Source organism: Anguilla anguilla, chromosome 6 (genome assembly GCF_013347855.1).
Source record: "Anguilla anguilla isolate fAngAng1 chromosome 6, fAngAng1.pri, whole genome shotgun sequence".
Taxonomy (NCBI): domain Eukaryota; kingdom Metazoa; phylum Chordata; class Actinopteri; order Anguilliformes; family Anguillidae; genus Anguilla; species Anguilla anguilla.
The window spans coordinates 3,886,446-3,909,978 of NC_049206.1; the positions used below are offsets into that span (position 1 = coordinate 3,886,446).

At 49.6% G+C, this 23,533-nt stretch overlaps 1 protein-coding gene across 1 annotated transcript in view; it reads left to right on the forward strand.

The window, feature by feature from the left end:
- Positions 1–249: 249 nt before the first annotated feature.
- LOC118228974 (neurocan core protein-like) overlaps positions 250–23,533 on the forward strand; it is a 76,730-nt gene continuing 53,446 nt past the window's right edge. Inside the window, 1 exon segment of the mRNA XM_035420570.1 lies at positions 250–791. The gene's annotated coding sequence lies outside the window, so the exon portion shown is untranslated.

Sequence of the window (23,533 nt, forward strand, 5' to 3'; positions counted from 1 at the left end):
AATGTTTCATTCAGCGAGTACAAATGACTTGCTGAGCTGACTGCTCAGTGGGATTGTTTGTTTGGGCTCGCTCAATATAGCCGTGAGATTGTTTTTAACTCTCCCGGTTTCCCTTCAAACCCCCAAACCATATTTTTCCTAGTAGGAAAAAAATCACCGCGTCAGTGAAATGCGGTCAAACAGAATATATTCTCATTGTGGTTTACCTATGAACCGAGCGAAAAAAAACAAAAAAAACTGTCTTTTTAAACGGGAGGCGGAATTAATGAATTCCATTGACTGTTTAAATCAGATACCCCCTCCCCATTTAATCGGTCCAACCCTAAACCTCTCACTTCCTTTCTATGTCCGTCGACTCCAGTGGAAGGACAGTGAGCTTCGCCTGTCATCGCCCTTTTGTTAAATAAGGCTGTATTCCACGAGGAACCGCCGTACTCCAGACTGCGTGCGCCTTTCGCGAGAGCAACCCTGCCGCTTAGATGGATACAGATAGCCTACGTGTCGTCTCAGCTTCGAAAATAAAATAAATGTTTTTGGTGCATGCGCTTTTAAACGTGCGCCTTGTTTTACTTTATTTCTTTTTTTTACTCTTCATTTAATATTTTCTTTGAAAAAACAACAACCACAACGTAAAACTGCGGTCTCATAACGCTGCCTCACGGTACGATACTAGCTCTGAAACACCTGCACCGAAGACCGACCAACCTTCGCCTGAACCAAGACTGCTTCGACTTCGCATTCCGGAGGATTTGACTGGTGTACGACAGCGTCACATATCTCATATCTAAAAGGTACGTTTAAGAGAGTATATTTGCGTATTTTCTGCGTTTATTTCGAACTGCCCATCCGTCCTTACGGGGTCCGGCTTGATTGCAGTTGTCAGCGTGAATGTGAAGTATACTGCAGACCTTTGTTCAGTGTAATGTGAAGGGAATGAACAGCTGCTTTTGCTGATATTTAATGGTGTGTGTGCAACCCATAGGCTATATAATATTTTCCAGGTTGATGCCGTGTTAGCGGCGACACGCAATTGCACGGACTGTAGTAGATTCCGTTAGAGTGTGTATTTGAATATTCTGCACGTTCTGATGAACCCATATGTGAGACGTTAGAATTCCGATTACAACTATCTTGTATCACCCCCTCTGTGTCGCTATAGTCTATACAAGTATCGTTTTTACTTTATAAGAAATGGACAGGCTTACATTCAGCAATTTTCCTATACCCTCTCTGAACACCCTTATAAAACCCCTATCCTTTAATCCTCGACTAAAAGCGATGTCTGACGGCCTTTTTAATTATTCAAACTTGCGCTTTTAACGTTGCGCGCGCGTGATACTTGCAGCACGCCTGACACAAAGCTTCCTGACTGGGGCGTTTAGCGCGAGCTGGCTTTCAGACTCGACCCTTCTGCGCAATGTAAAATAACTGGGGGGGAAAAAAAGCTAAAGAGCTTCCAGTTCAATCGGACGCTGGCCAAGCGGTAACAGGCTATCCCGATGGACGTGACCCGATGGAAATGAATAAGGATTCCGTTTTGAGAAGCCCCATTTAATCAATGGGCGGAGCTTCAATGGAAGAACCCGTTCGCTTTATGCTGCGTAGGTCAAGGTTTAGAAGTCAGGTAGAAGACTGACAGTGAGTCCCTCTTACCGAGACGGCCGCTGACTGACTGGCAGTTGCGTGCGCAGTGAGCTCTGGCACGGTGACGGCGCTGACACTACCGCGCGCCTACAGGATGAGAGGTCCCCAAAGTGCAAAGTGCACGTTGTCAGTCTGCGCTTATTTATATCAGTGTAATGGATAAGGGGGAGAAAAAAACCGCAGCTCCTCAGACAGAAACATCTCCTGGGTAAACCGATATCTGAAGTGTAAATAAATCGTTTTTGCTGGTTTGGTGTTTCGTAAAAGCTTTAAAATTGTCTCCTCGGCTGCTGGGTGCCTTCTGGGGGGTATTATTCTCCACTGCATCCGCAATACGAAGTGACGGGCGCGGCGGGTTCGAAAGGAAGACGGGGAGCCTCTGGGGCTGTGGAGATTCAGGCTGTTATGGGAAGCGGGGGTTTGTGTACTGGATGATAATGCTTCGGCACTGCAAGCGTGTGCGCGTGTATGTGCGCGCACGTGTCTGTGTGTGTGTGTGTGTCCACGTGTGAGCGTCGGTGTGTGTGTGCACAGGTGTGTGTACGTGTGCGTGCGTGTGTGTGCGTGTCCTCATGTGTACACGTGTACGTGCGTGTGTGTTCTTCTATGTCTGACTGTGTATGTCTGTGCACACACTTGCACAGAGAAAGCATGCACAAACACCTACACGTTACCTTACACTGGAATATGTACACATGTATGTGTTTGTTTTACGTGTGTGTGCGTGCGTATGTGTGTGTGTGTGTGTGTGTGTGTGTGTGTTTGCATGTCTGTTTTTATCTGCATAGCAAGAGGTTTTGCACATCTGTGTGCATGTTCCTCTGTGTACGGTCATCCTCACTCTGATGTAAATCACGCTGGGACGATGGAACAGCTGTGCCGGGTAATGAGCGGTGGAATGGGGGGTGGGGGAGGGAGGGAGTGAGGGGGGAGGGAGGGGGACAGGAGCGCTGATCAGCTGCATTTCTCGTTTTCGATAATGTGAGCTCGTGCTCATGCGTTCTCCACTTGCACCGTGTGACATCGGCGCTGCCCCTGCTGTGGTTCCGGAATGCCCCTGATGCCCCGTCCAGCCGACACCAGGCTGTGGCGTCAGAGCATTGCCTCTTTGCTCCAGTGGCTGCAGGTTTAACTCCAGTCCTGGAGGGGGCGCTGTGACTGCAGGTTTAACCCCAGTCCTGGAGGGGGCGCTGTGACTGCAGGTTTAACCCCAGTCCTGGAGGGGGTTCAGTCTCCAGTCAATTTCGATCTGGGAAACAAAGGAGTGCCTCAATTACTTTACGAGCGTTCACTGATGAAACAGCCTTGAAAGCGGACGCACACTGCGGCCCTCCAGGGCTGGAGTGAAACCTGGAGACACAGAGCTGCCGTCTAAGGTCCCTACTGCTGGCCAGAGCCTCTGGCTTGCTGTGCGGACCGCGCTACCTCCAGGTTTAGGTCCTTCTGTGCACCGGCGAGCTTCAGCCCCTTCCCAAACCGCTGACATTGTTGGCCCTTTTGTGACTGTGTCATTAATTTTACGACCAGCAGTTTGCAACGATTTTTATATCTCAATTTCTCCTATATCTTCCTGTATCTTAATTGCAGAATTGCTGGGTGTTGGAATCGGCTGTCACAGCGTCTGCGCTCATGCAGGGAGTCCTCTTTTACAGCTGTGCAGGGGCTGTGCTGGACTGAGGGCGGGGGAAAGCGGGCTCGAAATCTAAAATGGAGGGGCGTTTCTAAGTCCCCCCATGGGGATGGGGATGCTAACAAGCAGGGTTGCCAGGGTGGGGTGGTCTGGGGTGGATTTGGTGGAGTGCTGATTTGGTGGATTTGTTCCCCCCCCACCCCCCGCGGTCACTCTCCGGCTCCTCGTTGGTATTCGCGCCGTGACGGGCGCCGTCGGGCCCCGCAGCTGTTTACGCTCCGCCGGTGTGTTTGTTTGCTCCGCGGCGGGCGGCCTTATCTGAGTGCCCCGCGCTAACCGCCCGCGCCGCCGCCGCGCGCTCCTCACCCCAGCGCCTCGGGGTTAAGTATCTCGCCCGAGGGGCCAGAGAGAGAGACTGCCTCGCCAGGCATCACACCGTATGTGCTCTCCAGATTACTGACCTCTACCTCTCCCTCTCTCTACCTCTCTCTCTCTCTCCTTCCCTTCCTCCCTCTCTCTACCTCTCCCCCCTTTACATCTCTCTCTCTCTCTCCCTCCCTCTCTCTACCTCTCTCTCCCTCCCTCTACCTCTATCTCTCTCTCCTTCCCTTCCTCCCTCCCTCCCTCCCTCTCTCTCTCCCTCCCTCTACCTCTCTCTCTCTCTCCTTCCCTTCCTCCCTCCCTCTCTCTACCTCTCCCCCCTTTACATCTCTCTCTCTCTCTCCCTCCCTCCCTCCCTCCCTCTACTTCTCTCTCTCTCCTTCCCTTCCTCCCTCCCTCCCTCCCTCTCCCTCCCTCCCTCGACCTCTCTCTCTCTCCTTCCCTTCCTCCCTCCCTCTCTCTACCTCTCCCCCCTTTACATCTCTCTCTCTCTCCCTCTCTCCCTCTCTCTACCTCTCTCTCCCTCCCTCTACCTCTATCTCTCTGCCTCCCTCCCTCCCTCTATCTCTCTCTCTCTTTCACCTTTTCTTTCTCCATCTCCCTCTCTTCCTCCCACCCTCCCTCTCTCTCTCTTTCTCTCTCTCCTTTTCTCTCTCCATCTCCCTCCCTCCCTCCCTCCCACTATCTCTCTCTCTCTTTCACCTTTTCTCTCTCCATCTCCCTCTCTTCCTCCCACCCTCCCTCTCTCTCTCTTTCTCTCTCTCCTTTTCTCTCTCCATCTCCCTCCCACCCTCTCTCTCACTCTCTCTCTCTCTCTCTCTCCTTTTATCTCTCCATCTCCCTCCCACCCTCTCTCTCACTCTCTCTCTCTCTCTCTCTCCTTTTCTCTCTCCATCTCCCTCCCTCCCTCTAGGAAGGGAAGGTATGGTTTGTGAAATTAGTTTTTCTTGGTCCAATTAGCCCTACTATGTTTTGGTCAGTCTCATAGTGCTGTAAGGTTATGAGTGACATGGTCAGGCTCATAGTGCTGTAAGGGTTATGAGCAGCCTGATCAGGCTCATAGTGCTGTAAGGTTATGAGCAGCCTGGTCAGACTCATAGTGCTGTAAGGTTATGAGCAGCCTGGTCAGGCTCATAGTGCTGTAGGGTTATGAGCAGCCTGGTCAGGCTCATAGTGCTGTAAGGTTATGAGCAGCCTGGTCAGACTCATAGTGCTGTAAGGTTATGAGCAGCCTGGTCAGGCTCATAGTGCTGTAAGGTTATGAGCAGCCTGGTCAGGCTCATAGTGCTGTAAGATTATAACCAGCCTGGTCAGGCTCATAGTGCTGTAAGGTTATGAGCAGCCTGGTCAGGCTCATAGTGCTGTAGGGTTATGAGCAGCCTGGTCAGGCTCATAGTGCTGTAGGGTTATGAGCAGCCTGATCAGGCTCATAGTGCTGTAAGGTTATGAGCAGCCTGATCAGGCTCATAGTGCTGTAGGGTTATGAGCAGCTTGGTCAGGCTCATAGTGCTGTAGGGTTATGAGCAGCCTGATCAGGCTCATAGTGCTGTAAGGTTATGAGTGACATGGTCAGGCTCATAGTACTGTAGGGTTATGAGCAGCCTGGTCAGGCTCATAGTGCTGTAGGGTTATGAGCAGCCTGGACAGGCTCATAGTGCTGTAAGGTTATGAGCAGCCTGATCAGGCTCATAGTGCTGTAAGGTTATGAGCAGCCTGATCAGGCTCATGGTCCTGTAAGGTTATGAGCGGCCTGGTCAGGCTCATGGTGCTGTAAGGTTATGAGCAGCCTGGTCAGGCTCATAGTGCTGTAAGGTTATGAGCAGCCTGGTCAGGCTCATAGTGCTGTAAGGTTATGAGCAGCCTGATCAGGCTCATAGTGCTGTAAGGTTATGAGTGACATGGTCAGGCTCATAGTGCTGTAGGGTTATGAGCAGCCTGGTCAGGCTCATAGTGCTGTAAGGTTATGAGCAGCCTGGTCAGGCTCATAGTGCTGTAAGGTTATGAGTGACATGGTCAGGCTCCCTCCATAGTCCCTGTGAGTTTTTCTCATAGCTACTCAAGGTGCTCTGTAGGGGAGGGGTGGGGTGGGGGGGGGGCTTAAAATGGCTCCTGCCCTGTGCTGGTGGAGAAGGCTCCCTTTAGCAGGTCAGAGGGCTTTTCAGCAGTACAGCAGGGCAGTCGTCCAGGCTCTCAGCTCCAGCACCACCAACATTACTCAGCACTGCATGAGAAAAAAACCTGCCCTTTTTCTTACTAAATAATAATTAATAAGTAGACAATGACATCTGCTACCCGGGACATCACTGTGTCTTTCGTAGAGGCCCAGGGAGGGGGGGGGGCGGGGGGGAAGTAAGATGAGCACATTAATTAGCGAAGGAGTCCAGTCTTATTTTGTATTTATTTATTTATTATCTATTTATTTATTCGTTTATTAAATTTTTTTTTACTGTGTGTGAGATTTCATTTTTAACTGTGTGTTTTATTTTATTTTATTGTCGTGCAGCTTGGACAGCGCAGCGGAATCGGGTTTGGGAATAGCGGGCCTCGCCGCGGCTCGAGCGCGTAGTTATGGGACGTTCCGGCGTGTGCGTTATCGCCAATGCCCCGAGGCGAGGGGAGTCCGGTAATCAGCGCGGCCGTATTTTCCCGCTGATGCACCTGCGGCGGCAGGATCGAGCTGCTCCCGCTCCGGTGCGTTAGCGTTAGCGTTCGCTGCTCCGCTCCGGTGCGCTAGCGTTAGCGTTAGCGTTCGCTGCTCCGCTCCGGTGCGCTAGCGTTAGCGTTAGCGTTCGCTGCTCCGCTCCGGTGCGTTAGCGTTCGCTGCTCCGCTCCGGTGCGCTAGCGTTAGCGTTAGCGTTCGCTGCTCCGCTCCGGTGCGCTAGCGTTAGCGTTAGCGTTCGCTGCTCCGCTCCGGTGCGCTAGCGTTAGCGTTAGCGTTCGCTGCTCCGCTCCGGTGCGCTAGCGTTAGCGTTAGCGTTCGCTGCTCCGCTCCGGGGCGCTAGCGTTAGCGTTAGCGTTAGCGGCTGTCCTGCCTGGTGGGCTGAGGGACGTCAGCACCGGACAGCTCCACACCCGCTGCAGCCTCTCTGAGAGCTGACCTGGGGTCAGTTTGGCCTTTCTGGCTCATGATGGGTTTAAGGTTGGGATACGGGCAGGCGAAGCCTGATCCTAGATCAGCTGCACTGCTAGGACGGGTTGCTTTATACATATGGGACTCAGGTCAGCAGGTTATGCCGCTTTGAGGGAGTGTGTGTGCGTGCGTGCATGCGTGTGTGTGTGTGTGTGTGATTGTGCGTGCGTATGTGCATGCGTGAGTGTGCATGTGCGTGTCTGCGTGTACATGCGTGTACATGCGTGTGCGTGTGTGCGCATGCGTGCATGTGAGTGTGTGTGATTGTGCGTACGTATGTGCGTGTGTGTGTTTGGTAGTGGGGGGGGGGGGGGGGCAGGGGGGGTGCGGTTGATGAGGTTGTGCTGGTTCTGCTGGGTAGCTCCGTCTGTCCTTGAGGTTATGAGCCAACTGTGAAACAGCTCTTTGGAGACGAAGCATAAAAACCTTTCACTGTTTCTGCCAACAAAATAAAATGTATAGATTGTGATTATATTGTGGCTGTCATGGATCTCAAATCTTTTGTGTTGCCGGTGTGTTGCTACTACTGATAATGTCCATACTGCTGCTAACGCTAATAACGATGCTACTATTATCCATCCATCCATGATCTGTACCCACTTATCTTGGGCAAGGTTTCGGGGGGGTGCTGGAGCCTATCCCAGCATGCATTGGGCGAGAGGCAGGACATGCATCTACTAGTACTAATAATAATTTAAAAATAGTAATAATTATAAGAAGAAGAAGAGAAGAATAGCTTTTTTTTTTTTTTTAAGTGATCACTGCTATTGTTCTCTCAGTGTTTCGAGCTGTCACTGCGATGTCATATCCTGTCAGATTTTGAGATTATCCGGAGAGGGGTTATGACAGTGGGAGAGGTGGGTGGGACGTGTGATGAAATATAATTAACGGAGCTCAAATCCCCGGGGTGCAAACTATATTCCAACACCTCGTCTTCGCTTTTAATGTTTCCCCCGTGCTGGGAAAACAGAAGCGCTGAGTTTTGAACATTCTCCCTCGTCCTGAGCATTATATTAATTAAACATTAAATCTTTCTCTTCACAATCCTCATTAATATGCAAATAAGCCTTACTGAGGCACACTGAGGCTTATTTCTTAACCAAACTTTTTTTTTTAATTTTATTTTATTTTTTTCTTCTTTCATAAAAATGATTGCCTTCCCTGGTAGTGAGATGTGGTATGTTTTTAGGGACCTGAATGTGGGTATGTGTTACCCCCCCCCCCCCTCCTCTTTCTTTGGTGGGGGGGGGGGGTGTTCCCCAAGGAGCAGGGAACGAGAAATTTAAAGATTTTTTTTTTATGGTGGGAAACTTTATACTAGCGTGTAATATACACTATGTTCTGGTGGGCAGACCCCTTCATTCCTAAACCCCCCCACCCCCCTTCTCCTCCCACTCCGACCCCCCCCCCCCCCCCTCACTCCCCTGGTCCCTGCCACCACCTCCGCTGCCGCCGTCACAACAGGGCCATCCGGGGAGAAAACAGCCATCTGCAAATTAAATTCTGGCACTTTGCCGCCGATGCAATTTCAGCATTGCTTTTGTAGTCAATAAAGAGCAAATCGGGGGAATTCAAAAAAGCCATTTGCGTTCCAATCGAGCCATTTTTATGTAACTCCTTTCCCCCTGCTCTCTCTCACACTCACAGAACTGAGAGAGAGAGAGAGAGAGAGAGAGAGATCATCGGTAGGCCTGCGGTATGTTCTGGGGAACGACTCTGGGGAACGTTAGAGATTTACTACACACAGAGGAGAAACACAGGCTCAGGAGTGCTCTTTATGCCCTGTATCATGTGTTGTAAACATGTTATTAACTATACAATGTGTTATAAATATGTTATTCACAATGTAATGGGATATAAATGTTATTCGGTGTATAGTGTTATTCATTGCATCCACGTGTTATAAACATGCTGTTCACTGTGTGCATGTGCTATGAATGTATCATTCATGATATATATGTGTAATAAATGTGTTATTCATTGTATGCATGTGGTATAAATGTGTTATTCGCCATGTCATGTGTTATAAATGTGCTATAGACTGTCAGTGCAAAACCCACGTGTGACTAAATCATAATCCTTGCTGTGTGGGTTTACCGTCCTCTTCGCTGGACAAACATTTCCTGTGAAAAATGTGTTCAGCGGGTGTACCTGTGGACGGTGGCCGACATCCCCCCCCCCTTGTGAACAGGAACCAGAAATGTCCGCAACAGCTTTGTGTGCAGGTGTCACTCGGATTGAATAAGTTATGATAAAGTAAAATAGTGCAAACCTTGCTCTGTCACAAAGTGCGTATAATATTGTGTATGGAACCATGCTGTATGTTTAGCAGCCAGTACCTAACAGCAGAGAGGACATTCGTCAGCTTGTTTCACCTGAAGGAAAACTGCTCTCCATCTTGGGTGTTCTTCAGCATGAAAGCTCAGCTTCACTGAGATCGAATTTCTTTTCAATTAAGAAGATTGGACCCGGACAGCCCCCCCCCCTCTCCCTCTCCCACCCCCAATTAACTGCCACTTAATTACAATAAATAAATAAATTAATGAAATGTGGAAAGATTAGAAAATGGCCCTCAGGTTGGAGTCCATGGAGACTGTAATCTAGAGCATGGTGTCCTTGTGCAGACCGGCTTGTTTTTAATGAGCGTTTCCTGTTGAAGTGGTGGATCTCCATCAGTTGGCTCTGTTTGATGTCCAACCCCTTGTCAGCAACAAACATGACCCTCTCAAACCCTCCTGCTTCCCCCCCCCCCCCTCCCCAAAAAAAACACCCCCCTTCATCTCTTCTGTCGCATTCCCTCCCCTCCCCACCACTTTAATTAACAGTCTTGGCCTTGTTAGCACCAGGGGCTTTAATTAAACTGGAATTCCTCAGAATTTCTGGAAGAGATGGGGGGGTGGGGGGTTGTGGAGTTGGCTGCTGGGTCAAATCACGTGGCCTTCCTGGGGATACGCCACACCCCCTTTTAAAAAAAAAAAGAAGATTTTTTTAACGCTTGGCTATGTGATGCTGGGCTATGTGGGTTTCTGGCTTTTAGGCGTAGAGGCCTGTTCTAACAAAATGTGGTTCTGTGGCAGTACCCTAGGCTAACACCAGGGGGGTTCCCAAATTTTAATCTCATGGCCCCTGAAAATGGCCCCCTTTCTGGTCGATGCCCCCCACACGCCCGCCCCCCCCCCTCCCCCCACATTGATTGGAGGCTGCTTATTAAAACACTAGAACAGGAAGTGGAACAGAACAGGAAATGTGTCTGAAATCAGGCGTCATGTGCTGCCAGCAACAGGCCTGCACTCACTGCGGTGCAAATATGTAATTACGCTTATCATAATCATTAGCAAGGGCGTGGCGCGTCAGTCAGAGAGGGTCTATTATGACATACGGAACAGGGCTCTGCGGAGCTCGTTTGCTAACGAGCCTAGGATCATTTGCTGCTGAAAATCTATGTGCACAGTTTGGAAAAAATAATTTAGGGGCACATCTGCGATTTGGGATGTGCTGGTGTCCTCCTGAATCTTTCAGGTTGGGAGCACACGTGCTCCTGGGGGGCGATTTTTTTCTAGCGTGGAGCCCCGTGGAAGTGTGATTAAAGTGGGCATGGGTTCCCTTTGGGGCTCCCGCGTGCACCCCAGTTTGGGCACCTCTGTGTTTTTTGGAAAACCCTGGCGCACACTAGCTCCTGCTGTGAGATCAGCAGGACTTGCAGTGGTCTAAACCCCTGTGTTCCCAGAAAGATTTTTTTTTGGGGGGGGGCACATCAGTCTGGTCCTCATTCAGTTTGGAGGTCTGATCGGAACGCAGTCAAACCACGCGACCTTCTGCGGAACTTTGGGGCGACCGTCCGCCGTCCCAAGTGACCTGCGTTGTCTTGGAAACCAGGTGCATCCTCACTGGTGTTCCTCCTCTTCCTCTGCCTTTCGCGTAGAGGGTAGGAAACTGGGTTTGTAGCTCAGCGGTTTGCGAGTTTGATTCCCGGGTGGGACACTGCTGTTGTACCATTGAGCAAAGGCGCTAAACCTGAATTGCTTCAGTGAGATATTCTGCTGTGTTAATGGATTGGATTGAATGTAAAAGAATATACAGTACGCTGTGGATACGAGTGTTTGCTAAGTGTAATGTAATTTTTCACAAAAAGGAGAACCTGTTTTTTTGTTTCTGGCAGAGGAAGCTGTAGCTCTGGTGGTTTGTGAGATGTGGGTCAGGCTTGGTTGGGTCTGATGTGACCCAGTTTGCAGGTACTCCTCTCAGTGCGGGACGGCCAAATCCTCACGTCCTCCTTATTAGGTCTTAGCCCTTTGAAGCGTGAGGTCAGGAACATGTGATTAGAATGTTCTTAACTGAACATTCTGTAATGCTGATGTAACAATCGCTACTGGCAATGGAAAGCAATGGAGTTCCAGAACACTGAGTTCTGATTTATAGAGCACTGACATTCCAAAAAACCTACTCTTCAAAGGGTTAAGGTGCTTGTGTGCTAAAGTGGGTGAGGATGGTGTGGGTGTGTGTGTGTGTGTGGGGGGGGGGGGGGAGCAGGTTTGGGATGGGTGATTTCCACCAAGCCCCCAGGCCCTACCCCGCCCTCCATTTGCCAGCTGAACCTCAGGGTGGTGAGGGATGCTGTGGCTCGCAGTCCTGAGGGTCGCGGGTTCGAATCCCAGGCGCTGCTGTGCCCTCCGTCGTGCCCTCCGGCAAGGTCCTCGCTCCGCCCACGCTCTGTTTCTGTCGTTTCCGTGGCGACGCGCTCGCTCCTCTGCTCGGCTCTCTGCGGACGAGGGCGTCCGGTCAATGGGTGCCGACCCACGACGGCATTCGGAAAGGAGGAGGAAGAAATGAGGAAAGAATGGAGGAAAAGCGGACACCATTTAACCACAGGGAGAAAAGAAAGGATGGCAGAGGGACAGCGAACACGCACACCAGCCTCGCTGCTTACAGCCGCCGTGGCTTCTGAGTCGCTCTGCGAGGCGCTAACGCTAACGGCGCTAACGCTAACGGCGCTAACGCTAATGGCGCTAACGCTAACGGCGCTAACGCTAATGGCGCTAACGTTAACGGCGCTAACGCTAATGGCGCTAACGCTAACAGCCTACCCAGTCGCACCGCCATAATTAAAGTGTTCTAATCAGCCGAGGGAAAGCTGGTTCCGCACTGACTTTCTGAATCTCACATGTAAAGGCATTTTCCTGACACTTCAGTTCAGGGCATTTCAGTTCAGATTTGTATTTGAAAAATAAATACATTTTCTAAAAATAAAAAAAAACATTGTTTTTTTTCCAGACTAGTGGTACGGGTGAGAACGTTCTGTTCTCGGGTGCGGTGGTGTGGCTGTGGTTGTGGGCTGTTTAGGGTTGAGAGAAAAAAATGCTGTTTCCTAGCTGAGGCGTGAAAGCGTCAGACCCAGAGTGCACCGCTGCATTCATCGTTATCGCGCTTTGAAGGTGATTCGAGGATTTGTTTCTCTTTGACTGTGATGATCTGTGAATGTGCAGTAAGGATTTAATTGAAATTCAGCACCAACAGTAGAGTGGCACTGCAGGCTGTCTAAAGTTTTCATAGTGGGGCTGCTGGGTAGCTCATCTAAAATACTCATCCAGTGTGTGGATGGGCCCCATAGTCTGGTATCTGTTAAGGCTCTGTTCCAGTGTGTGGATGGGCCCCATAGTCTGGTATCTGTTAAGGCTCTGTTCCAGTGTGTGGATGGGCCCCATAGTCTGGTATCTGTTAAGGCTCTGTTCCAGTGTGTGGATGGGCCCCATAGTCTGGTATCTGTTAAGGCTCTGTTCCAGTGTGTGGATGGGCCCCATAGTCTGGTATCTGTTAAGGCTCTGCTCCAGTGTGTGGATGGGCCTCATGGTCTGGTATCTGTTAAGGCTCTGTTCCAGTGTGTGGATGGGCCCCAGTGTCTGGTATCTGTTAAGGCTCTGTTCCAGTGTGTGGATGGCCCCTATAGTCTGGTATCTGTTAAGGCTCTGTTCCAGTGTGTGGATAGACCCCATGGTGTGGTGTATCTGTTAAGGCTCTGTCAATATTTTCAGTAGGGTCTTCAGCAGCTAAGGCGGGCTAGATTGCGGATGTGGTTTCTCTCTCTCTCTCTCTCTCTCTCTCTCCCTCTCTCTCTCTCTTTCTTTCTCTCTGTCTCTCTCTCTTTCTCTCTGTCTCTCTCTCTCTTCCTCCCTCCCTCCCAAGATTAGAGAGCTAGTCCCCAGCATTAATGTTGGAGCATTAATCCCTTTTAATAATCAGCCCTGAAACCGCGTGGATGAAACGGTCCACCGGGGGGCGCACTCCCGGGTGGAGCTAACGCCGCGCGCGGCTGACGTCCCGCAGCGTCCCCCTAAATCCACACCCCCTCCCCCGTGTGCAGTAGCGCTCGGCGCCTCTTCCTGGGCGTTGTCGTTAGTTACCGCCAGTATATTTTTCTTTTCATTAAAAAAAAAAAAGACGATTTTACAATTGCGGCGCAATTTTGCTTCTGCTTTTGTTGGTGTGCCGGTGCTGCTGTCGCTTCCCTGTAATGCGGTGATTAGCCTGATTTAAGCTGGTCTCTCCCACCCCGTGTCTGCTGCAGGAGCCGGCCGGGGGAGGGAATGTTGCAGCGCACCACTGCGCACCACGTAATGCCGCCCCCCCCCCATCCCGGGGTCCCCTTCCTGCTGCCGTTCTCTGGGAAGTTGGTTCCCCCCGTCTCTCTCCGTCCTTCCCCCCTGAACGATCGCGGTGAGGGAGTCGGCTGGAGGTGTCGCAGGCGCACGCCAGATTAAAAACGGTGAAAAGGAACGGCGGTGATTTGGGAACAGGTGTCCCGGCGGAATGAGGGGGAGGGTTTGTGACGGGGTGGGGTGGGGGAGGGGGGCAGGGGGGGGCGCGTGAGGTCCAAGAGACAGAGGCACAGGTTTCGAGATGGAGGGTAGGGGAGAGAGAGAGAGAGGCAGAGGATTCCAGACGAAGGGAGGAACTGTGTGAGAAGTGGAGATGGGGGTGTTTGTGGTGTCATTCTTTCATTAAGCTAAATCTCGTGGGGGGGGGTATGGGGCTGGGGGGTGTATAGGAGGGGGGTGGGTGTATGGGCTGGCTGGGGTCAATATGGGACAGGTGGAGGGTGGTGTTATGGTACCTTCCCCCACATGCAGAGACAGGGGGAGATGAGGTTATAATAATAATTTATTAATAATAATAATAATAACTCGCTTTTCGCTTTTCAGAACATGGTGCTCAAAAGCGCTTTCCAAAACAATAAAAAACTGATAAAATGTACAAAAGTAACACATGAAGGTAAAAATTAGACCAACAAAACATGGGCAGCTTTGAAAAGGATAAGGGAATATTGAAATGCATAAAAATAAGAACGATAATAACAGAAAATGAAAATAAGATTCAGCAAAAGGCAAATCTGAAATGATGCGTTTTTATAAGAGACATAAAAGTGTCAACTGTCTCCTGATTGCAGGGGGTGAAGTTTGTTGAGTTTGGGAGCCCTCACACAGATTTATTAACTTTCCTTTTTTTAGGACATTTTTTTCCCCTTCTCTCCTTTTTCTCTTTTTTCACTCCTTTTTTGTACTGTAAAGCTCCCCTGCTTTTCCAGTTATATCAGCTGTTTCAGTCACCCGCCTGTAAAACACCCTCCCAGCCAGCAGGGGTCGCTACCCTGATCTTGCAGAGCCACAGGACTGTTCTGGCCTCTCACAGCGCCCCCTGGTGGCCGGCTGACTGTGGGGGGCCCTGTTCGGAAGCCTGGGCGGCTTCACTGCCGGCAGATTAATCGGGTCCCGAGCCGCGGCTTCCAGGGAGTTGGCGGTTTTTGTAGACTGAGCGGCCGCCTCGCCTGTCCCCAGCAGGCAAGCACACGAGGGACCGCCATCGCCATGGCGTTCTGCTAATCGGCCGCTACGCCGGCCGCTATCCCTCCAGCGACAGTGCTGACGGCAGGCATCTGGTGGGCCGCTAACCGCGTCAGGCTCACAAGCTAGCGGCGATACCGGCCCTGACAGCGGAGAATAGAATAGCAGGGGCTTTGCCTTGACTGGACAGGTCCTACAAAAATGATTGGTCATTTTTTAAAATGGGAGAAAACAAATTTGGGGGATATAAATTTGAGAATTAAACGACAAACAAAAAATAAAACCTGAGTGTAATACCTGTTATCAGCAGAGGCGTCAACTGCCGACGGAAACTCGAATTGCCGAACAGGAAGTAGCGAGCAGCCAATCAGAGTGAATCCCTGCTGCGTCTCAGTCAGTCGGTAGTTTCGATACACGCCGAGGCGGCCGGTTTGCATTCTCAACATGGCTGATCGAGAAAGATGCTGCTAGCCGACCAGGAAACGAGCCGTTCGGTATGAACGAGCCGAAGACCGTTTATAGCACAATACATGTTTAATTAATAGTTACGGTGGACGAGTTTGTAGCGGAAAAATGTTTTCCGTGTTTTTTTTTTTGGTTTTTTTTTGCAGTGTACTCAGAAATGCCTGTGAGCTCTTTCTTTTTTTAAGAATTTTTATTTTAATTTTTTATTATAGGCAGTCCCTGGGCTGCCAGCCAGCCAGCACGCAGACAATCGAGTCTTTACGATGACTTTAGAGCACACAGGCGTTCCAATACAAATGAACTATTATGCCCATTAATGCTGCAGAATTAGAACGGCAAGCCAATTCATTTGCCATGATGAAATGTTAAGAGTGTTAGTTATGGGAAACAAACACCACCGAACTGAATTCTGGGAAGAACATGACACGAATACAATCTTGTTAACGCAGGCTACTTTGGGGAGGAAGTGATCTATGCCTTTGCAAAAACCGTCGATGCGTGATGTAGGGGTTTTTCTTTCTTGCTTTTGTTTTATTTTAGCTTAGCTTTCTCCCGGTCTGGAAGTCTGGAATCTCATCGCTGCTAGTCCTGTCGGGAGATTTGGGAGAGCATCCCTAAATGGTATTTTTTTTTTGCTCCGGTGGTTTAAGAGGAGGATACTTTCATGTGCAGCTCGTGCAGGCGGACCGCAGGTGCCTGTGTTACCAGAAGGGGGCGCTAGTGCGGATGACCCACCAACTGTAATCTGCCTTCCCTCCCCTTCCCCCCCTCCCGAAGCAAAACTACAGCCCTGCCTGTCTCTGGCATGGTACTCCAAACCTGATACCAGATATTATACACGCATTGGGACAGCGGAGTCCTGCTTGGGACAGTCGCACCAGCCGTGGTTTAATACAAGAGCCCCCCCCCCCCCTCCCCCCCCAGCACCTGGGGATAACCCAGATAATGATGATCCAGTTATCTGAAGCTGAAATGAAGGAACTGGGATAAAAACTGACTGTCTGCAGGTGATGGTCTGGACACCTTGAGCGCGAAGTCTGTGTAATGCCCTATTTTGATGAAGCAACACCCCTTCTTGTGATTTTACTCAGATTGCTCCTGATGGCGGTGCCAGGGAGAAATCCGCTCCTGTTTCGTTTGAAAAGAATGCGTACAGAGGCGTTAGGATCTCCGGCCTAGCCGTCGGTGGTATTTACGGTTTCAGAAATCAGTCCCGTGTGGCTGCTCGTCCTCTTTCAGCCGTGTGCCTTTGGCTGCGTCAGTGCGACGTTTTGAACTTAATCTCGAAAGGCTTGTGTTGGGAGTCGCTTCTGTGTTTCCCTGCCGTCACCATTCCGTAGTTCAATGCAGCGTCTATGAAGTCTATGGTGAAATGCATGATGGGGATTGTAGTTGTGGGGGGAACACAAATAGAAAAAAAAAAAAAAAAAACCTTTGCTATGAATCAAGCTATATTTGGTGCATGGTACTAAGGCAAATAACGTGTGTCGTTATTAAAACGGGGGAATTTATTTTCCTTTAAAAGAAAGCAGCACCCATATGCTGTAATATAGGCCTTGATGAGATTAAAGTGTGACCAGTAAAATATCTCCATTCTGTGAAAATCGGTGAGAGATCCTTTTGAATGCAGTTAAACACTACAGCGTTGTAGCTCTGTGCACAGGAAGTGCACACCTAAGTGGGATAATTTTAAAATAATCTATGCGCGCCCCCCCCCCCCACACTCCACCCCCCCCCCCAACCCCCACTCCCCCCTCAGCTCTATATCCTGTTGAACTCGGAAACCCTCCCCAAGTGCTGTTTCCTGTATGTCAGATGCATCTAGTGGATTCCGTGGCTCGTTAAGCCTTTAAGTGTGATTACTTAAGAGGCGAACGCATGTTATACTCCTCTCAGAAGGGCATGAGCCTCACGCGCGTGAGGTCTAAAGGGGGGGTATCTCAGCATCTTACCCCCCCCCCCCAACCTTTCTTTCTGGCCGCCCCCTTCTATCTCTCTCCTCTCTTTATCTCTGTCCGCCTCCCCCCCCCACTCTGTCCCTTTCTCTCCATCCCTCTTTATCTCCCCATCATTCCCTTACTTTCTCTCACTCTCTCTGAATTTCAAATATGCTTTATTTGCACACAAAAAAAACATCCCAAGTTCCTAAGGCAGTAAATGTTTAGAATAAATTTTTAAAAAGTAATTATCTGCAGAAGGCCTCAAACACACGCACACGCACACGCACACACACACGTATGTGCGCACAATAGTATCACATTTTGACGGCACGATTATAGCCTGAGGAAATATTGTGGTTTCAGGGTTTCACGATTATCACAGGGCGGTATATTAAGCCACACTACAGCGGGGAATAAACACTTCAGCATTTTATAATTAAAATGTTTTAGTGTATTTTTCCACACCATTTTTTTTTTTTTTTTTTGGGTCCTGCAAATAAAACATGTGAGCCGACTGTGTAATGAAAACACAAACAGAGGGTTGCCGGTTCGATCCCCCACCCTGGACTCAAGTGTCCCTGAGCAAGACACCTAACCCCTAATTGCTCCCAACGAGCTGATTGGTACCTTGCACGGCAGCCTTTCCCTGTGTGAGTGTGAGTGTGTGTGTGTGTGAATGGGTGAATGAGAGACATCAATTGTGAAGCGCTTTGGATAAAAGCGCTATATAAATGCAGTTCATTTACCATTTACCATTTACACCTCCTGGTCATTTTTTAGGTTTCCAAAATGCCCTGTCATTCTCGTTGTCTTCTCAGATGTCTTCTCTTCATGGGGTAGTATGTCGTGACATAGATTAGCCAGTGTGGAGTTGGGTTTTGGGGGTGGGGGGGGAGTATAATTAGAGATGTTTCACTTGCTTACAGAAGGATGAGGCCTGCTGATGACACAATTAAATACCCGCATTGCTGTCCGTTGGGCTGAATATGGACTGAATTGAAACTGGGATATGTTTGTATTTTTTGTTGCATGTTAGGCATTGGGATTTTTTTTTGTTCTGCAACGGTACGTGTTGCTGTGTTAAAACTCTGTGATGCGTTGATACTCTGTTCCTGGTACATTAGCTGTCTCAGGCAGTCGGCTGTCCCACTGCAGGTAGAGTCAGCCGCTGGCGTGCTGGTGTGCTCCCAGGTGTGGAATGCCTCCTGTTGTGAAGCGGTGCCTGTTTTCCCTGAGGAAGGCTGATATTTTAGTCAATTCAATTCAATGAGCTTTAGTCCCTCTCTCCCCCTCTCTCTCTCTCTCTCGCCCTCTTTCTCCCTCTGTCTCTATTTCTTTCACTCTCTTTCTCGCTCACTCTTCCTCTCTCTCTCTCTCGCTCACTTTCTCTCTCCCTCCCTCCCTCTCCCTCTGTCTCTATCTCTCCCTCTGTCTCCCTCTCTTTCTATCTCTCCCTCTCTCTCATTCTCTGTACAGTTTCTTTTTGTTTACTCTCTTCTGTCAAATCTGTCTCTTGTCTTTGAAAAGTGTTCCTCTCCCTTTCTTCCCCCCTTTTCCCTCTCTCCCTTCCCTCTACATTTCTTCCCCCTCCTTCCCTTTCTCCCATCTCTCTCCCTTCCCCCCCCCCCTCCTTCCCTCTCTCCCTTCCCTTTCTCTTTCTGTTTTACGGTCCTCCTCTTCTTCCCTCCCTCTCTCTTTCAGGGCGCAAATCATGTGTCATTTTCCAGTGTTTATCTCTCCCTCTTCATCCCCCTTTTTTTCCCTTATCTTACTTTATGGCTCTTTGTCTGCTTTTCTATGACGCTTGTTTCACGGCACTTTCACTCGTTCGTCCCATCCCTCGTTCCACGCCATTTCGTTTTCATTATCCTTTGAATTGTGGGTTTTTTTTTTGGAATGCTTTGCTCGAAATTCTAGGACAGTGTTCTAGAACTCCAGTGCTTTCAAATGCCGGCAAGCGACTGTTACATCAGCATTGGAATGTTCAGGTCACTCCGTAGTGTTAATGAGTTGTGAGAGGTAGCATATGTGAGCAGGTAATCTGAACATTCTTCAAAAGACCCCCCCCCCCCCCCCCCAAGCAAAAAAAAAAATCGTGTGTGAAGTGGTTTGTTGTTGGTGTTGGTGTCTGGGGCAGAGGGGCTTGCAGGTTTGAATCTTGAACTGGGCACAGCCATTGTGCACAGAACTTGGGCTTTTTGCAACTTCACCTCAGCAGCTGGAAAAAAAAAAACAATAATAATTTTAAAATCCTGCCGTGTGACTTGACTCTTGAAGAAGCGTAATAATTCAGTGAATTTCAGATGAATTTATTTTTTGTTGTGAACACACAGCAATGTCCTCTTGATCAAACAAACCAAAGAGACAGATTGTGGATTTATCACGCTTTGGCTGCCTCATAAAAATAAAATATGGGAAGAGCCCGGAAATTGAGATTCTGCTGTGGGTGATTCGGTGAGTCTGTGACTGTTTGGGATTTTCATGAACACTGTTCATGTGCCTCTGTCATTGTCAAGATCAGATGAAAGGATTTTTTAACCAGTGGGGAGACGAGGGGTGAAGGGTGGGTGGGGGTTTGGGGGCGGGGGGACGGGGGGACGGGGGGGGTGCGGGGGGTGATAGTTTTTTCTGGAAATGATCATAAGTGGAATTAGGAGGTGCTGGATGTATTTTAAGGTGACTACAAGCAGAGGTTTATTTCTTTGAAAAAAAAAAAGAAACAGACGACCTTCAACAGCATGGCGACCTTTTCAATGTCACAGCCTGCTGCTCGCTGAGATGCTACCAGGGTTGTTCATAAAAACTTAGGGTCCAAAGGATTTCTGCATTGACCTGTCTCCCATTGGCTGGTTTTTAATGGTGCATTCACATGCAGGCAGTCTTCACACCTGAGGTTCTCTCTCTTGATTGGCTGGAAAGGGTAGTTATAGTTTTTGAGATTAGTTTTCTGAATTTTGATTGGCTCTAGCAAGTTTTAACCAATAGACCATTGGCTGAATTGGCTTCAGTTACTGACCTCAGTATGGGTCCCATTGCCACTTGTCAGAAGTAGTAGCCTAACTAACTGCCTGATTTTTCATTTTTTTATTATTGTCTTTTTTTTTTACTTTTTTTTTTTTTTTTAGTAAAGTACATCCCCAGAATTTGGGCCGGCTTACTGGTATTACCATCACCAGGCACAGCTCATATTATCATAACTTCCTGTGTCTGAGAGATGAGGCTTTTGCAGCTAAGAAAAAAAAACGGATGTCAAGGTCAAAGCTTGTATGTCAGTTAGATTACTCCATCGCTGCATGTACGGGTCCTAGAGAGCATCTGGCCTGTGGTAGTTTTTTTTTTGGGGTGTAGGGGGCTAATGGGAGGAGGTAGAATTTACATGACGTGCTCATATGAAAACAGGATTAGGGAAGTCAAAAGACCATCAGCCAGAGGAGCTTAATCTTCTTGGGCTGGAGGGGAGGGGGGGGGGGGGATGTGGAAGGAAATGTGGCTAATTTATCCAGGATGTTAGCTGCAGCACAGCCTCTATTTTTAAACACTTGTTCCACAGAAGCATGATTGCAAACAGAAACGCCAGCGTGTGCAGAAGTGCCCACAATTATGTAGCACGTATATAATGATAATAATGTGAGTCTTTATTATTATTATTATTATTATTATTATTATTATATGTCTTTCTGGCCAGAAAGTGAGAGGAATGTTCCTTTGTGTGCTCTTAAGCAGCAAGGCTCAAGGTTATAAATCCTGCAGCTGAGCTGTGTCAGCCTCATGCCTAATGGCGCTGCAGAAATGTGCATATTTTCATTCCGTTTTCTAATCTGAAAGAGATTTTTTCTTCTCTCTGTTCTCTTGTTCGGGGTGCTCAGGCGTGTTTGTAAGGTTGGCTCCTTACTGTTTGTCTCCCTCTATTACGAGCACAGTATGAGGATCTTTGTGTGTGTGTGTGTGTGTGTGTGTGTATCTGTGTGCATGCCTGCGTGTGTGTGTGTGTGTGTTTTTCTGCGTGCTTGTGTGCGTGTGGGTATGTGTCTGTGTTATTGTGTGTGTGTGTGTGTGTATCTGTGTGCATGCCTGCGTGTGTGTGTGTGTGTGTGTGTGTGTGTGTTTTTCTGTGTGCTTGTGTGCGTGTGGGTATGTGTCTGTGTTATTGTGTGTGTTTGTGTGTGTGTGTGTGTGTGTGTGTGGATATGCGTGTGTATCTGTGTACGTGCGTGCGTGCACATGCATGTGTGCGTGTGTGTGTGTGTGTGTAAGGGGGGTCAGATTATCTCCGTCTGTTTGCTCTGCACGGGTGATGGTGCCAGTTAATCATCCAGAAAATCACCCTATCGCCGCAGCGCCCCCCCCCCCCCCCCCCCCCACCGTGCATGACCAGCAGGGGGGGGGGGACTTTAGTTACTCTGCTGCGGTGTCCAGTCAGTCCCTTCCTCGCTCCCAAATGTGGCGCTAACCTGCCACCCGCCATCGATTGAGACCCGCAAGGCCCCCCCCCTAACCCCCCCCTGCCCTGCCGCCCACCTCCGCTGCCCGTCATCACCACGGCGACAGGGAGCAGTGTGTCCAGCGCTGGCTGAATGGTCGCCGTGACTACGGTGCGTTTCAAAGGTCCATGAGCCGGCTGTGCACGCAGGAACTGGGGGGGGGGGGGACCTCAGTTGCCCCGGTAACCCGATCATCTGCAAAAATTGTTTGTGTTTACAGATCGGCTCTGTTCTGCCTGCTGATCCTGAGCGCTTGGATAAGCGCTTCGGACAAATGGCAGTTTATGTCCTGTGTTTTCCTCAACTCTGTTATTAAAGTCCTGCCCCCCCCCCCCCCCGCCCCCCTCTTTTTCAACTTAGGAGCGCATGTGTGCTGCTTGAAAAAAGTGTTAGCGTAGATGTTAGCATGCAAAAATAGAAGATTGAGTTTTGGTTATTTGGCTTGGTTGTTTGATTGCTGATTGGTTGTTGGAATAGTCTCTACGCTCTCTGAGGCCTTGTGAGAGGGATGGGTCGTTGAGTTCATTTAAACAGTCTGGAAATATCTGGTAGCTCGTGAGGTGGCCAAGCTGGGACAACCGCAAGGTTACGGGTTCAAATCCACGGCTGTGTAACTCTCCTGGGCGATCTCCAGCTTGTGCAAAGCAGTGACGCTGCAGATCCATCAGGTCTGCCAGATGCTCCCTTTTGTAGCCTAACAAGGTCTCTCTCCCTGCCATCGCAGCAGAAGCCCTCCAATTTGACGCATCTTTTGAATATTAATCAACGGCTGTGATAAAGCACAGCGCTGTGGCAATGGGCCTTTCTGTGTGCTGTAATACACTGCAGGAACCTCAGGAACCGGTCTCAGGAACCTTCTGTAGCCGAGAAGCAGAGAGGATGGAAAGAGTTGTTCTGGGACGTGGTGCCTGGTACGTTTATAACACCGGTGTCAAACCAAAATTCGGTAAATCCTAAAAAAACCATAATTCCTTTGAACGATTCTTAACAAACTTTTCCCAACGTGGCGACGTGGTTTATAGTCGCATGGGGATGTCGGACCGACTTCAGTCATGGAGTTAAGAGACCGTTATGGTGTATGAAGCTGTACGAGAGCTTTCATTGTGTGTTAAGAAAGAATGATTGACATCTTGGGGTTTTTTTTTTTTTTTGCATGTCAGTGGAGGCAAAATAAGCTTATGAATAAAATTTTATTCATAAGCTTATTTTGCCTCCACTGACATGCAAAAAAACCAGCGGATTGACGCGCCAAAGAAAAACATCAGGATGTTTGTCTAGGAGCCGTTCTGGGGGGTGTATTGGAGTACTGCTGTAGGCAGGGGCAGCAGTGCAGTAAAATGGGGAAGGTGCTGGTCATGTGACCTAATAGGTCACAGGTTTGACTCCCGGGTAGGACACTGGCGTTGTGCCTTTGAGCAAGGCCCTTAACCTGCACTGCTCCAGTGTATATCCAGCTGTGTAAATGGATGCAGTGTAAATGCTGTGCGGAAAGCTGTGTAAGTCGCTCTGGATAAGAGCGTCTGCTGAATGCCTGTAATGTAACGTACCACTGAGGTTTCATCGTGTTTAAGGAGCCCAACCTGAAGGTTTTTTGGCAGGTCGAGATGAAGCTCTCCTAGTGTTTGACACGGGGGGGGGATGGTGGGGGGGGGAAGGGGGGGGGGGTGGGGGGTGTCCGAACGAGGGGATTTTTTATTTTAGGAGGAGGAACGTAAAGACGCGAGCGCTGGAGACGCGGGGCGGGTTACCCATGAATCAGGGGGCCGCTCTCGGCCGTAACTCTGATTAACGGGGGGGTCTTAACGGCCCGCTCGGTCAGAAGCGGCCGGATTTATGTCCCGCGCGCCGCGGTATCCGCCGGGCTCGGCGGAGGGGCCGGGGGAAAAGCGCCGTGAGTTACGAGCCCAGCGCCGCCGGTGATTTAGCGATGATGTCATCCTGCTGCCGCCGTCCCGTGTCCGCGCCGCTCGGCTCCCGACGGCGCCCCCTGCTGGCCGGGCGGAGGTGTTACGACGCATTTCCGTTCC